This window comes from Lipotes vexillifer, unplaced genomic scaffold, assembly GCF_000442215.2.
Source record: "Lipotes vexillifer unplaced genomic scaffold, Lipotes_vexillifer_v1.1 scaffold1, whole genome shotgun sequence".
Lineage (NCBI taxonomy): Eukaryota > Metazoa > Chordata > Mammalia > Artiodactyla > Lipotidae > Lipotes > Lipotes vexillifer.
In genome coordinates this window covers 783218-798097 of record NW_006779068.1, presented here as the reverse complement: position 1 = coordinate 798097, position 14880 = coordinate 783218, and positions in this window count along the sequence as shown.

Sequence of the window (14880 nt, the reverse complement as noted above, 5' to 3'; positions counted from 1 at the left end):
CACGAGCCACAACTACTTAGCCTGCGCACCACAACTACTGAAGCCCGTGAGCCTAGAGCCCGTGTTCCACACCAAGAGAAGCCGCTGCAAAGAGAAGCCCACGCACCGCAACAAAGAGTAGCCCCCACTTGCGGCAACTAGAGAAAGCCCGCGCACAGCAACAAAGATCCAATGCAGCCAAAAATAATGTTTATAATAATAAATAAATAAATTTACTTTTTAAAAAAAGACTAACAGGAGACAAAGAAGGATATTACAGGATAAAGCAATCAATCCAACAATAAATATAACTTATTATATTTATAATAATTGTAAATATTTCTGCACCCAACATAGGAGCACCTAAATACATAAAGCAAATATTAACAAACATAAAGGGATAACTTGACAATAACACAATACTAAAGGACTTTATTACTCTTCTTCCAATTTTATTGAGATATAATTGACATATAGCACATATAAGTTTAAGGTATACAGCAAAATAATTTGACTTACCTCATGAAATGATTACCACAAAAAGTTTAGTGAATATCCATCATCTCTTGAGATATGAAATTAAACAGAAAAAATGTTTTTCCTTGTGATGAAGAAAATCTTAGCATTTACTCACTTAGCTTTCTTTTTCTCTTTTTTCTTTTTTCTTTTTCTGCAAAATGCTTTACTGTTTTCATTTGGTCCAAGGCTTGGGAGAGGGTTCCAGGGTGGTTAAAAAGCTGCCTAGAGGCTGCAGAGTGGGACTTCAGGTAGAAGCTCTGACACCAGAGGGGCTTCTCAAATGTTTCTGGGCTTCAAAGGCTCCTAGTCATGCTTGCAGTTAAGCCTTTTAAGGCTTTCGAAGAGATACTCACCCACCCCAGCCTGGGGACCAGCCAGCCTGCAGATGTTGGTCAGGTGGTCGCCCAGTTTCTAGATGAGTTTCACCTCCTCATCTAGGAAGTGGCTCTACAGGAAGTCACAGAGGTGGGGGTCTGCACGGGCAGAACCCAGGGCATGCAGATCCAAAAGGGCCTGGTTCAGGTTGTTTGCCATGAGTATAGCAACTTCCTGGGTTTTACCCCTCTCATCTTGAGGTGGCTTCTGCACATCCTGGAAGAGGGTGTGGCTGCCACAATGGTTTTGCATTTTCAAGAGACGGTCCCGCCGTGCCCTTGCGATTCTCCTTGGCTAGTTCATGGAAATAGTGGCCCACGCCCTCCAGGGCCACATAGTCACGGTGGAAATTGAAGCCCAGAGAGAGGTAGGTGTGGGAGGCCCACACATGCATGTTAATTCTGACGAATCTGGGAGGTCATGTTTGTAAGGAGTTGAGGCCAAAAAATGGTATTGGCTGGTGCCAGTGGCTGATTCTGAAGGTTGCAACTGGAAAAAAGGTTGAAGGATGGTTGCAGAGGCTGGAGCATGGAGGCATCCCTGGGTCTGTTCAGTCCAGATACTGTTGAAGCAAGAGACAGATCCGTGGGACCCCAAGCACACTGTGACTTAACTTTCATATATAATATTCAGCAGTGATAATTATATTTATCAAGTTGTACATTACACCCCTAGTACTTATTTATCTTATAACTGGAAGACTGCCTTCATCCACTTTCCCCTCCACACTCACTGCCTCTGGTAACCACAAATCTGATCTCTTTTTCTATGAGTTTGTTTGTTTATGAAATATAATTGACCTACAATGATATGTTAGTTTCTATTACACAACATAGTGATTAGATATTTCTATACATTTCAAAATGATCGTTATGATAAATATAGTTACCATCTGTCACCATACAAAGATATTACACAATTATTGACTATATTCCCCACAGTGTACAACTCATACCCATGACTCATTTATTTTATAACTAGAAATTTGCACCTCTTAATCTCCCTCACCTATTTCTCTTCTCCCCACAAGTCCTCCCCTCTGGCAACCACCTGTTTGTTCTCTGTATCTATGACTCTATCTCTGTTTAGTTATGTTTGCTCACTTGTTTTGGTTTTCAGATTCCACATATAAGTGAAATTATACAGTATTTGTCTTTCTCTGTCTGATTTAATTAATTTCACTTAGCACAAGATCCTCTAAGTCCATCTATGTTGTTCCAAATGACAAGATTTCATTATTTTTTATACCACATCTTCTTTATCCATTCATCTATTGATAAGCACTTAGGCTGCTTCCATATCCTGGCTATTGTAAATAACACTGCAGTGAACATAGTGGTGTGTATTTTTTTGAATTAGTGTTTTTGTTTTCTATGGATAAATATCCAGGAGTGGAATTGTTGGATCATATACTAATTCCATTTTTAACTTTTTGAGGAATCTCCATACTGTTTTCCATAGTGGCTGCACCAATCTACATTCCCAACAGCACTGCATGAGGATTCCCTTTTCTCCACGTCCTCACCAACACTTGTTACTTGTCTTTTTGATAATAGCCATTCTGACATGTGTCAGGTGATAGCTCACTGTGATTTTGATTTGTATTTCCCTGATGATTAGTGATGTTGAACATCTTTTCATGTATCTGTTGGCTATCTGTGTGTCTTCTTTGAATAAATATCTATTCAGGTCCTCTGCTTATTTTTTAATCTGATTTTTTTTGTTGTTGTTGAGTTGTATGAGCTCTTTGTATATTTTGGATATTAACCCCTTATCAGATATACTGTTTTCAAATATCTTTATATTCAGTAGATAGCCTTTTTGTTTTGTTGATAGTTTCCTTTGCTGTGAAAAGCTTTTTAGCTTGATGTATATAGTCCCACTTGTTTATTTTGCTTTTGTTTCCCTTGCCTGAGGAGACATACCCCCCCCCCCAAATATTGCTAAAACCAATGTCAAAGAGCATACTGCCTATGTTTTCTTCCAGGATTTTTATGGTTTAGGACTACATTTAAGCCTTTAATCCATTTTGAGTTATTCAAATATATGGTGTGAGAAAGCAGTCCAGTTTGATTCTTTTGCACATAGCTCATGACTACATGCTTAAGAATCCAGCTGTACAGCCTGATTGCTTGGCTTCAAATACCAGCTTTACCACTGATAAGTCAAGTGGACTTGGGCAGGTTTCTTACTCTCTTTGGACCTCTGTTTCCTCATTTGGAAAATGGGTGATAATGATAACGATACCTACCAATCAGGGTTACCTTGAGGATTATATGAGTCAGAACTGTAAAATGCTTACTGTGTGCAAGGTATTATTCTAATCACTCAATAAATATTCATAGTCGTCATCGATACTGTTAAAAGAAAATTTTCCAGAGATAATTTACTGATCAAGTAGGCTTTTATTCAGCAATTCATAAATGGGGCAGCATCTAATCTAGCAGATAGAAAGGAGCTCAAAAGAGCCATACAAGGCAAGAAATGTTTACAGACCAAAGCAAGGAGGTATAAGGAAGTGACACTGGGCATTTGCTGATTGGTTTTAACCAATGGCAGTGTTACTTCCATTATATGGAGCAAAGGGAAATCCTGGAGCCACATCAGGTTAACTTCTACTGAGCAGGCAAGCGTTGACTGGTTGGCCTAGGTCTTCCATTGGGAGAGCAGAGAGGATAGAAACTAAGTTAAACTCTGGTTTGCAAATGTGGGGGCTTTACATAAATGATTCCATCTTGGGCCTAACCTGGTCACTTTAACAATAGCCAACTGAAGTGACTTGGGGTTAGTAATAGATGATGATGTACATGTTATACTGAATTGAAAATTAATATTAGAGGAGCAATTGCTGTTGTTTTTTTAAATTAATTAATTAATTAATTTATGGCTGTGGTGGGTCTTTGTTGCTGCGTGTGGGCTTTCTCTAGTTGTGGTGAGCAGGAGATACTCTTCATTGTGGTGCGTGAGCTTCTCATTGCAGTGGCTTGTTGTTGCAGAGCACGGGCTCTAGGCATGCAGGCTTCAGTAGTTGTGGCACATGGGCTCAGTAGTTGTGGCTCGCGAGCTCTAGAGTGCAGGCTCAGTAGCTGTGGCGCATGGGCTTAGTTGCTCCACGGCATGTGGGATCTTCCTGGTCCGAACCCATGTCCCCTGCCTTGGCAGGCGGATTCTTAACCACTGCGCCACCAGGGAAGTCCGCAACTGCTGTTTTGAATCCAGATATAATCAGTATGGCTTAAGAGTGAAGAACCTAACTCATGGCCTATTCTTATATTTTGAGATATGACATGTAAAGATGATTTGAACAATTTATTGCCATCTGCTTATGTGCACACATGTTCTTATTATTGACCCAATATTCACTTATATATAGCATAAGAGATATACTTAATCATTTTATATATATATATACTTAATATATATTTGTATACACACACTAGGAATGAATAACATGATTTAAGGAAAGTAATATTGTTTATTATTCTTATATAACCTGCCCAGAGGAACAAACTCTAGTTTTCTTTATATGGTATCTAGGGAAGGAAATGGAGAAGGTTCTGATTAGAGGTAACTACAGTAAAGTGGACACAGCAAAGAGGCGAGAAAGGAAAAATGACATCTTGCCCCTTGCCCAGCCTGTCCACAAATCACTGAGCATGCACCAGAAAAGACTTCCATTCCTAATAACCTTGCATTCCAAGATAAACAATGAATAATAGGAACCTCCTAAAAGCCCTGACTAACAGGAAATCCTAAAAGCTTTGCCTCCTGAGATAAGCCACAAAAACAAGAACATCCTGTTTTCCTTACCAAAAGACAGGAACATCTTGTTCTTATCCAATCTGAATTGTCAACTGCTGTATCTGAACTGAAATATCTGCCATATCATCTGAGCTACAATTTCCTCTCATTCTATTTGATGAGCCACTATTTCTAAAGGCCTGGTTCCTTTGCACTGCTAATAAAAATGTTTCCCTGTGTTCACTATTTGTCTCTGAATTTTATTTTGACAGAGTTCCTGAATAGTCAGTAGTAGTAACTGATTCTCTTGGGAAGTCCTGAGGTCAGATGCACCAAGAGCCAGCCTCATGGGGGGGGGGCACTTGTGCAGCTGCACAGGCCCCACCCCTGGTTTAATGCTCTGCTATCACCGTCTTGAAATTCTTAATCACTTTTATATTGCTGGTCCTGGATGTACCATAAACCTCTCTCCTAAGCACCCAAACAGAGTAGAAAGAGCATGGTCTTTGGAGTCTGACACACCTTTTTATCTGGGAAAGTTCTCACTTTATACAATAGCATGATACTTCAGACTGATGATTACGTGAACTCATGTAAGTATTTATCATGTTTGACATCTGGGTAAATAGGTCCATAAATAATAGCTCTGAATTGCCCCATTTTACCTTCTTTGAAGTAGAGCTATATAGCCTTATACAATCTACTTTTCTTCTGAGCATGAATCTAAATAGAAGCAGCAATTCATTTGAACAAGTATTCATTTGAGTGAGAGTTGGGATACAGTACTCAAAACTTCAAGTTGCGAGCTTTCAAAGATGCGAACGTTCGTTCACACGTCCAATCACGCAAGTTAGTTCACATGTCTTGCGTACATTGTCACATGCGTGCATCCACAACAACTGGTTGTGGTTTTGTGTACTTTACTGTACAGTACTGTATACAGTACAGTAGTACAGTATCTTTATTTCAAGCCCATGACATCTGGAAGCAAGAGTAAAAGCAGCAGTGATATAACTGGTACTACTGTATTTTTCAAGGTACCGTACGGTAAGATTAAAAATTTTTTAATTTTTTGTTTTTTATGTATTATTTGTGCAAAACGTATTATAAACCTATTACAGTGCAGTACTATATAGCCGATTGTGTTAGTTGGATACCTAGGCTAACTGTTGGACTTACAAACGAATTGGACTTACGAACACACTCTCGGAATGGAACTTGTTCATATGTAGGGGACTTACTGTACTTACGCGTTCATTCCCTCACCTCCCATTCATTCCTCTCATTACAATCAGGCTACATCCTCCACCACCACCTCAGTGACCCTCAGTGACCTCCTTGCTGCTAAATCACCTTCAAGTGTTATCTTAGTTGACCTCTCTGTAGCATGTGACAATTTTGGTGATGTTTATCTTCTGTAGTACCTATTTTTTCCCTTCCTCTTTAGCTATTCCTTCTCAGTGTCAATTGCCAGCCAATTGCTATTCCTCAGCTATCTCTCCAAGGACTGATTGTTCTCTATATACAACTCTATATACAGCTGTTGAGTGAGCTCATCTATTCCTATACCTTCAATTTCTGTCTATATGCTGGTGACTCCTGTTATGAATATGTAACTGTTAGGCTGTTTGAGGCAGCAAGAAGCAGAAAACTCAAGTCAACCAATTTTATCAACAAAGGGGATTAACTGAATTATATAACAGAAAGTCGTGTTGAAATAAATTTCTAGGTCCAAGATGAGGCTGCTCCTGTCCAGGACGGCATGTCAACAAACCCAAACTTAGGTAATTTTCATGTTCCTATAAATGCTCTGCTTGATCAGTAGCACAGTGTATCCAGCCAGCCAATCCCCAACTGCCAAGAAACTGTGATGATTTCCTTGTTTTCAGACATGCAACACCAGCCAATCAACTTAAGCCAAATACTCTTTCCTTATTCCCTGACTGACCTGCTAGCCTTATAAGGAAATCCCTGACCTCCTAGCCAATCAATCATGCCACTTCCTCATTGCTGCTTCAAACACTGTGTAAAATGCACTGCTGCCCAAACATCCCTCAGGAAGAATGCTCCACTGTTTGTGAAGTACAGTCTTCCCCCAAATCCATAATTGTTTCCCCTTGAATAAAGGATATCAAACTCCTTGCGAAATTGTTTTATTTTTGTCATCTGATAGTAAAGAGGAGGGGTGGTGTTCATGCATGATTCAGTCAGGTCTCCGGCTGTCTTCCTGTGATTCTCTTACTCTGTTTTCCTGTTTAACTTCATTCAAAACGACAATGATGAGAGAACAGAGTGTTGCTTCACAAAGCATCATACAAATAAATATGAGGAAACTTCTTTCCCAGAAATCTCTCTCCAGAAAAACTTTTCCTGCTTCTTATTGGCCACGAATGAGTCACATGCCCACGTGCCCATTCTTGAACCCATCTTGGTGGCTGAGGGAATATTGTGGTTTCTTGATTAATCTAGGCCTGCTAACCTTTGAATCAATTACTATAGTAATCACTGATTAGCCTTAATCTGGACCCACCACTGAAGATGAAGTCAGTCCCCAAACCACATTGTTGCCAAAAAATAAGGTAGGAATGAGATGAGTACGTTAGGGCAACCACAACATACATCAGACCTATATTATTCAGTGGCAAGAAACTCAAATTCTTGACATAGTTATCTAGGTACCTGAGAGGCTAGTTTGTAAATTGTAGGCCCTAAAATCTGCAGGAAATAATTGTAAAAACACTTCTAAGAATTGTGATATCATGAGGGTTTACAAATCTTTGACCTTTAAAATAATTGGCTAGAAATAACTAGGACTTTGTTATCTTACCATTTTATATAATTGACATTTTCTTAAAAAGAAAAAAACAGGGGGCTTCCCTGGTGGCACAGTGGTTGAGAGTCTGCCTGCCGACACAGGGGACACGGGTTCGTGCCCCGGTCCGGGAAGATCCCACGTGCCGTGGAGCGGCTAGGCCCGTGAGCCATGGCCGCTGAGCCATGGCTGTGAGCCATGGCCAGAGCCTGTGCTCCGCAATGGGGGAGGCCACAACAGTGAGAGGCCCGCGTACCGCAAAAAAACAAAAACCATTAAAAAGCAGCTGTGACATTTTCTTTTGACTATCTAGAAGAACGCAGGCACCCAAAGTATAACACCTCATAATACTGGGGCAGTGACCTGCACTTTTCTGGTGTTGAAGAATCAGGTAATCAGCAGGGAGACCTAGATGAATAGCTGTGTAGCATTCAAGCTGGGCAGCACTCAACAGATAGGAAGGACCATGAAGTCTGCCCTTATCTGATCTGTCAAGGTCTTCCAAGGTCCAAATGACTCCCAGAGCAGCAGACGATTCCTCCCCCAAAGTACTGAATTCATAAGTAAATATATGTACTATTGCTGCTATTCAATCTCACCTCTAATAGCAAAATGGCATAATTTCCAGATCTATAGCCCCAAGGTTATATCTTCCATAGACACTGCAAAATTCCTATGTCCAAAATTTAATCTCCCCTTCTCTTCAAAAAACCCCTGTAATCCTCTCAGCTCATTAAAATGGCACCATGTCACCCAATTCTCCAAACCCAAAGCCTAGAAATTAGCCTTGACACTTTCTCTTTTCCCTCCACTCCAACCAATCTCTAAATCCTATTGGCTCTATTTCCATTACCTCTTGAATCTGTCTATCCAGTCTGCTGCTATTAGTTTAGACTATTAGCAAAATACACCTTTCTAGTCTCCAAGTCTCCATCTGTGACCGCTGCAATTCGTTTACTACTTAACAGCTAGAGTTCTTTCAAAAACTCATCCTTCCTATGCATGTACTGTCCTTGCTTAAAACCTATCTATGACTCTGCACAAAGTACTTCAGACAAAGCCTAAACTGTTTAACGTAACACAGGTCATCATGCCCCCATTTTAGTTTTCTAGATCAGAAGGCAAGCCACCACAGCCATCCAACCCTGGCCGCTGCCTGTTTTTGTAGTTTTCAATGTAAGCTTTTTACATTTTTTAATGGTTGAAAAAAATCAGAAGATGAATATTTCATAACACTGACAACTACATGAAATTCAAACCTCAGCCTCCATAAAGTTTTATTGGAACACACCTCCCCCACCCCCGCCATTCATATGGTCTATGGCTGCTTTTGAGCTACAAGGTGAGTAGCTGTGACCTCCTAAGGTCAAGGATGAAACCCAGTCCTCCTAAAAACGAGTTTCCCCGCCAAGTTTATGATTAACCTCTCTTGTCCAAAACTTATTCCCTTTCTTGTCCTGCCCCTGTTCCCCTCAGGATTGAGAAGTATCAAAGAAAAGTGGGACTGAAACAAAGCAGGACCCTGTGAGGCCTTCCTGGGTACAAACTTCTCATATCCCCTTTTTCTTGCTTGGCCTTCCATGAGTTCCAGAGCAGACTCAAGCAGTTAATGATTAGAACAATAGCCACAGAACTCCTAGCTCTCCTGAAGTGATATAGATAACAATCTGATGCATATCTTTGAGTTGTTCTGCAGAAACTAAGATCCCCAACCAGGTAGAGGATGTTGAACACACGCTGACCACAAGCACACAGACCCCCTAGACTGGATGGAACCAGAAGGATGGTAATTAATATTCCCCAAACATCACCCTGTTACCTCACTACCAACCAATCAGAAAAATGTCTGTGAGCTGATCATGCACCCTGCCACCCTCACCTGTAGTGTTGCCTTTAAAAACTCTTGCCTGAAAGCCATCAGGTGAGTTCCGGTCTTTTGATCATCAGCTACCTGTTCATCTTGCTTGGCGCCCTGTACTTTCCCTCACCACAACCCAGTTGTCAGTAGATCAGCTTGGCTTCAGGTAGGACACGCGGAGCCCAGTTCGGGTCAGCAACAAGGGATGTCCCACAAAACCTAAAATATTTATTTTCTGCCCCGTTATAGAAGAAATTTGCCTGTTCCCTTCTCTACACGCACCTCACCACTCTCCACTGTAGCCATCCTGAACTATTTGCAGTCCCTAACAGACCACGTTTTTCTCTCAACCTGCTCCCCCCACCCTTCCATGGGTGTTCCGGTAGAACTAACTCCATCTTAGTATTTAACAGTTGTTCTGATTGTCTTTTTACTTGTCTGGTTCAAGGTTTCACCACTGAATCCTCAGCACCCAGCACAATCCCTGCCCTCCTTCAGTGCTTGGTAAGTGCGTGCTGATTGAATAAGCAGCATCCTGGAGATGAACAAGACTGGGTTCCAACTTTCAAAAGCTTACAAAAGGAAGACATATAAACAACAAATTAATCTATAAGGAAGAATGAAAAAGCACCAAAAAGTAGCAAGTACTCTGCAGCATAACCAAGGAGAGACAATTCCACCTGGGGAAAGGTCCCTCTTCTTTAGAAACCTTTCTATTCAAACACAAGCCCCTGTCTCCGTGATGAAATGCTTACTGAGCTTTTTTGTAGGCACGTAATGTCCTCATCTGTAAAATAAGGCTAAATAATTCCAACTTCACAGGATTAAAAGAATATGGTTAATTACTGAAAGCACGCAGCTCAGTGCGTGCTTTCTTACAGAAAGTGCTCGGCAAACGGCAGTCACTCTCGGATCCGCTAAAACTCTCTGTTTGACGGTCACTGAGTCTGTATCCAAGGGGGTCCCCGGTGTGCATCGCCAGATGCTCGGCCCAGCATCAAACGCATCCCTGTAGTAAGAGCAGCGACCTCGCAGACACGCGCGGCTCCAGGGGTACCGGGCTAAGTCGCGCGCCGGGCTGGCCGACTAGGGAAAGCGCCGGAGCCGGGCCGCAGGTCTGCAGAACGACAACTGCCGCAGCGCTTCTCTGAGAGCAAGGCTCCTTTCCATTTTACCCCGCCGCCGCTCCGGCGCAGTGCGCCGGGCTCCGCCCCAAAGGGGCTCGGCAGTCGCCAGCGCGCCCGCGCCTGGTCACCGGAAGAGGCGGGCGACGTCACAAGGGCCTACGCGTCTCGCCGGGGCAGGAGTTGACAGACGGTCTCTGGCTGGATTTCGACGGCCCCGGCACCGCGGAAGAGGCTTCCGAGGGCGGCCGCGATGCCGAGCCAGCAGCGGGTCAGTCAGCTCCTGGATCTGTGAGTCCGCCCCGGCCCGCCTCCCTGTCGCCCCGCCCCAGCGCCGCCTGCGCCCGCCGCCGCGCGCGGCTCCCCTTCCCCGCCCCCTTCTTGCCTCCCACCGAGGAGGCGCCGCGGGTGTTTCCGGACCTGGGTCGCTGATTTTGTCTTCTCCTCGCTGAGGACCGTCGTACCAGGGGAGCTGCCCGGCAGGCTTGCCCCTCTGGACCCCGATAGATGTCCTATCAGTCAGCCTTGACAGCTCCACTCCCGGGCGGTTCCTGGCAGCGGCCTGTCTCTGACGGGAGCTGAAAGCCTTGGTAAAACAAAACAAAACAAAAAACAAAATACTGGATGGGGCTCTCAAAAGCCTTCAGCAAAGTTCCACCCAGTTACTGTAACAGGGATAAATATTGATTCTTTGACACAGCGCTCAAATCCTTGATTGTGCTTGCTGGGTTCAGCTCCCGGTTTTGCTGTTATTCTCCAGTTGTGTGACTATAGGAGAGTAATTTCACCTCTCTGGGCCCTAGTTCTTGATCTACAAAATTAGTATAATAACAGTACCTATCTCATGGCGTTGTAGTGAGCAATAAACTTAACATATTTAAATCCTTAGAAGGCTACCTAGTATTAAAAGGATTAACCTCCTTACTACTTAACAGCTAGATTAACACCTAGTATTAAAAGGATTAACCTCCTAATTAAAAGGATTAATTAATTAAAAGAAATTTCAGAGAGCTTTACTTGATATGAATATTTTATTGAGGTAGAAACCAGAAGCACAGAGGCATGTAGTTACAGGATGGCTTATAAAGTGAGCGCGAGGAAGTTGTTTAACCTTTACAATGGTTATTACGTTGGGAGTTTACAGACAGCAGGGGATTGGTTAAAAGTGATTATCTTACGCTATTTTAAGAAGACAATTTACGTTGATTATTAGAGGCATTTACAAGGAATAACCTGTTAAGTGTCACTTATGTTCATGATATAAACTCGATTTGGTTTCGCTTATGCGGTCTAACTGGCTTGGTCAGCTTGGGGGATTTTCAAGCCTGGTCTCCGTTTATTTTATTTAAAAAGTCCCCGACTTTTGGTCTTTCTCTTGGCAAGCTGAGAGTGTGAACCAGTATGGTGTTACTCTCACTACCCCTTTGATGTAGTCCTTGGGATGGATGGTCATGTAATTGCTGTTAACCGGCAGTTACATAGTCACCCTGAACATGGTCAGTGGGATCATTGAGTTCTTCCAGTTGTCTAATCCTGATGGATAACATATGATATGTGAGTAGTCGCTGAAAGACATTTAAACTCTTGAGAGGATACAAGGCACTAGGGAGGTTAATATAATGACTATGAAGGGAATAGTAGTCAAGGATTGAAAGATTCTCCAGAGCAGAGATTCCCAGGAGCCATGATTTAACCAACTAAATAATCAAGGGAAGAAGCATTGCCTATTTGATTAAAGACTGGCATCTGATCTTTAAGATCTTTTTGATATATTAACATAGAAACAACTTTTTTTTTTTTACCAGTTACAGTACATGCACTTCTGTCTTGGGTGGTTAGGGTGTCTAAGGCTACGCAGTTGTCTAAAATAACTCTGGCTAAAGAATTTACAAATTCTTGATGTAACTAGAGATTTTGCAGAGGATAAGGTCTCTCCCAGTGAGGTTTAAGTGCAGTCTTTTGTTGGTGTCCTTTCCAATAAACTGAGTCTCTGGGTTCTAATATATGGGGCACATTGTCTTCTTTGGAAGCAGATCACAGAAAGCTTTATGGACCTGTGGAAATAAGCCTTTCAATATTGCATTAGTGCCTTATAGTACTGAACTATGTCATGATTACTTAGGATGGGATAAACATGAGGATGTCTTATTTTAGGAGGCGGTGCTATAGGTAAGCTTCCATCTAAGTAGGCTTCTATATGGTGTGAGCAATCAAGTATTCAATAAGAAGCATTTCTATGGAAACAAAAAAAGGCAAAGATTAAAGATTAGTTGGAACAAATTATAAATGTAGTTGTTGAGTCTAGAGAGCAGCCTGTCGAGAAAATTTTTGGAATTGAGCTCGGATTTTTAGATGAAGGTGGAATGAAGGTGGCAGTTTCAAACTGATAGATTTTCCTGGTTTACTGTTTGAATGTCTTTGATGATGTCATCAGGTGTTCTGCTGAGCTCTGAGTGGCCTACATAGAAGTAGGTATGAAGGTTGTCTTGTCTATACATGATCTGTTGTGACTTCTCTGAAGTCTATATCAAGACTGATAGCTTTAGCTTGTAGGCTTTGAGGAAAAGGACAGTTTTAGTTTTTATTTCAAGTCAGAAGGGTAGGAGAAAATTGAAAATATTAGTTTGGAGAGTCATAGCCAGATATTGGGGAAAACTAGAAGAGTTCAGGACCCAGTCCAGTTAGATACAAAACCTCAAAGACAATAAACAGGACTCGAATTTGATTATGAATATGCCAAAGTTTTCTGATTAAACATAATTTTTCTCTCTGTAGTCACCTCATTTTTACCAGAGATAATCATAAGTAATTTGTTTGTAAAATAAGTCTAATCACTTTAAACTTGGCTTGTTACTTACATAAGTGCAGCAAGAACAGTGATTTTATGCACATTCTCAAATACGATACTCCAGTCAAAGCTTTGGTAATATCCAAGGGGCTTTACTGGCTCCATAAAGTCCACTTTAGATCCTTAAAACTGTCTTAATAAGTAAACTCAGGTTAGATCTTTAAAAGTCTCTTTATGCTAAGAAGACAAGCCAAGGACTTGTCCAGTTGTGTCCTGTTACAAAGAGAACAGATTCTTATTGAATTTATGCAAATATCTATATTGCCATGAAAATAAGAATACTCAGTAAGGGTTTTTTTTTTTTAATTTGTTTGTTTTAATTCTGAAGGGATCAGGTAAGGAGAAAAAGTAAATGTTTCACTTTTGCTTTTAAAAGTATACTTTACCAAATTGTTTTAAGTTTAGATAGCTTAGAAGGAGAGGAAAAAAAGGGTTCTTTAAATCTGGAAAACAAGCATTGAAACAGTGTTTCAAATAAAGTCATAAAAGTTATAATTATTTTCATCAGTTCATTTGGTCCCATGTAATTAATCCTTGTTTTTCTTGATCTTGGGTTAGCAGTTTTATGAATTAAGCAGTTTCTCCATTAGAGTTCTAGAAATTCTTACTCAGTTTAGTGGTATGAGCTTAAAGTTATCAGAAACCTGTATTCCGGAGTACTTGTCAGGGTCCTTTCCATGAATCTCCATAAAGACAAAGCATTTTGGCCTGTAGTTGATTGTAAATGCTTTACTGTGAAGCAAAACTTAGTTACCTATTCAGCCAAAGTGACAACTAAAAGATTTCAAAAGCAAATACAGAAAGTTACATAGTTGTAAAAGACAAAACAAAACCAAAAAAACCTTACCTCTTGTAATGTTGTAAAGATTCAGTTTCCCTAAGTAGTTAAGGACCTGATAAAGGTAACATGAAGCACAGGAAATGATTTTGCTAAGACACAGAATCTTTAGTTCCTAGACAGTTTACACAAAAGGTAAAGAAAAACCTTTTATAATACAGTAAGTCTCCTACATACAAACAAGTTCTGTTCCGAGAACGCGTTTGTAAGTCCAGTTTGTTCATAAGTCCAACAAAGTTAGCCTAGGTGCCCAACTAAAACAATCGGCTGTATACTGCTGCTTTTATGCTTACTTCCGGACATCCTGGGCTTGAAATAAAGATACTGTACTACTGTACTCTGTACAGTACTGTTCAGTAAAGTACGCAAAAACACAACCCTTGTAGAGGATGCACACATGTGACTATGTATGCCAGACACGTGAACTAACTTATGTGATTGGACATGGGAATGCACGTTCGCATCTTTGAAAGTTTGCAACTTGAGGGTTCATATGTAGGGAACTTACTGTATCTTATTAAGAGCAGACCAATAATTTAAGAAACTTTGTGCTTTTAACACAGAGGGTAAAAACGTTCTAGTTTGTTTCAGTTTATTATTGAGCTCATTTTTTAAAATGCTTATAAATAATTTTAGCTAACTTTGACCTTCCAACATAAAATTTCTAAACAAGCACTTTCTATATCCATTTAGAGTTTTTGTTATTCCTTTTCTCTTTCTCATTCTGGAATGAACAGTAATTTTACTTCTTCAAAATTACTGTACAAAATTACTTTCTTTTTTCCA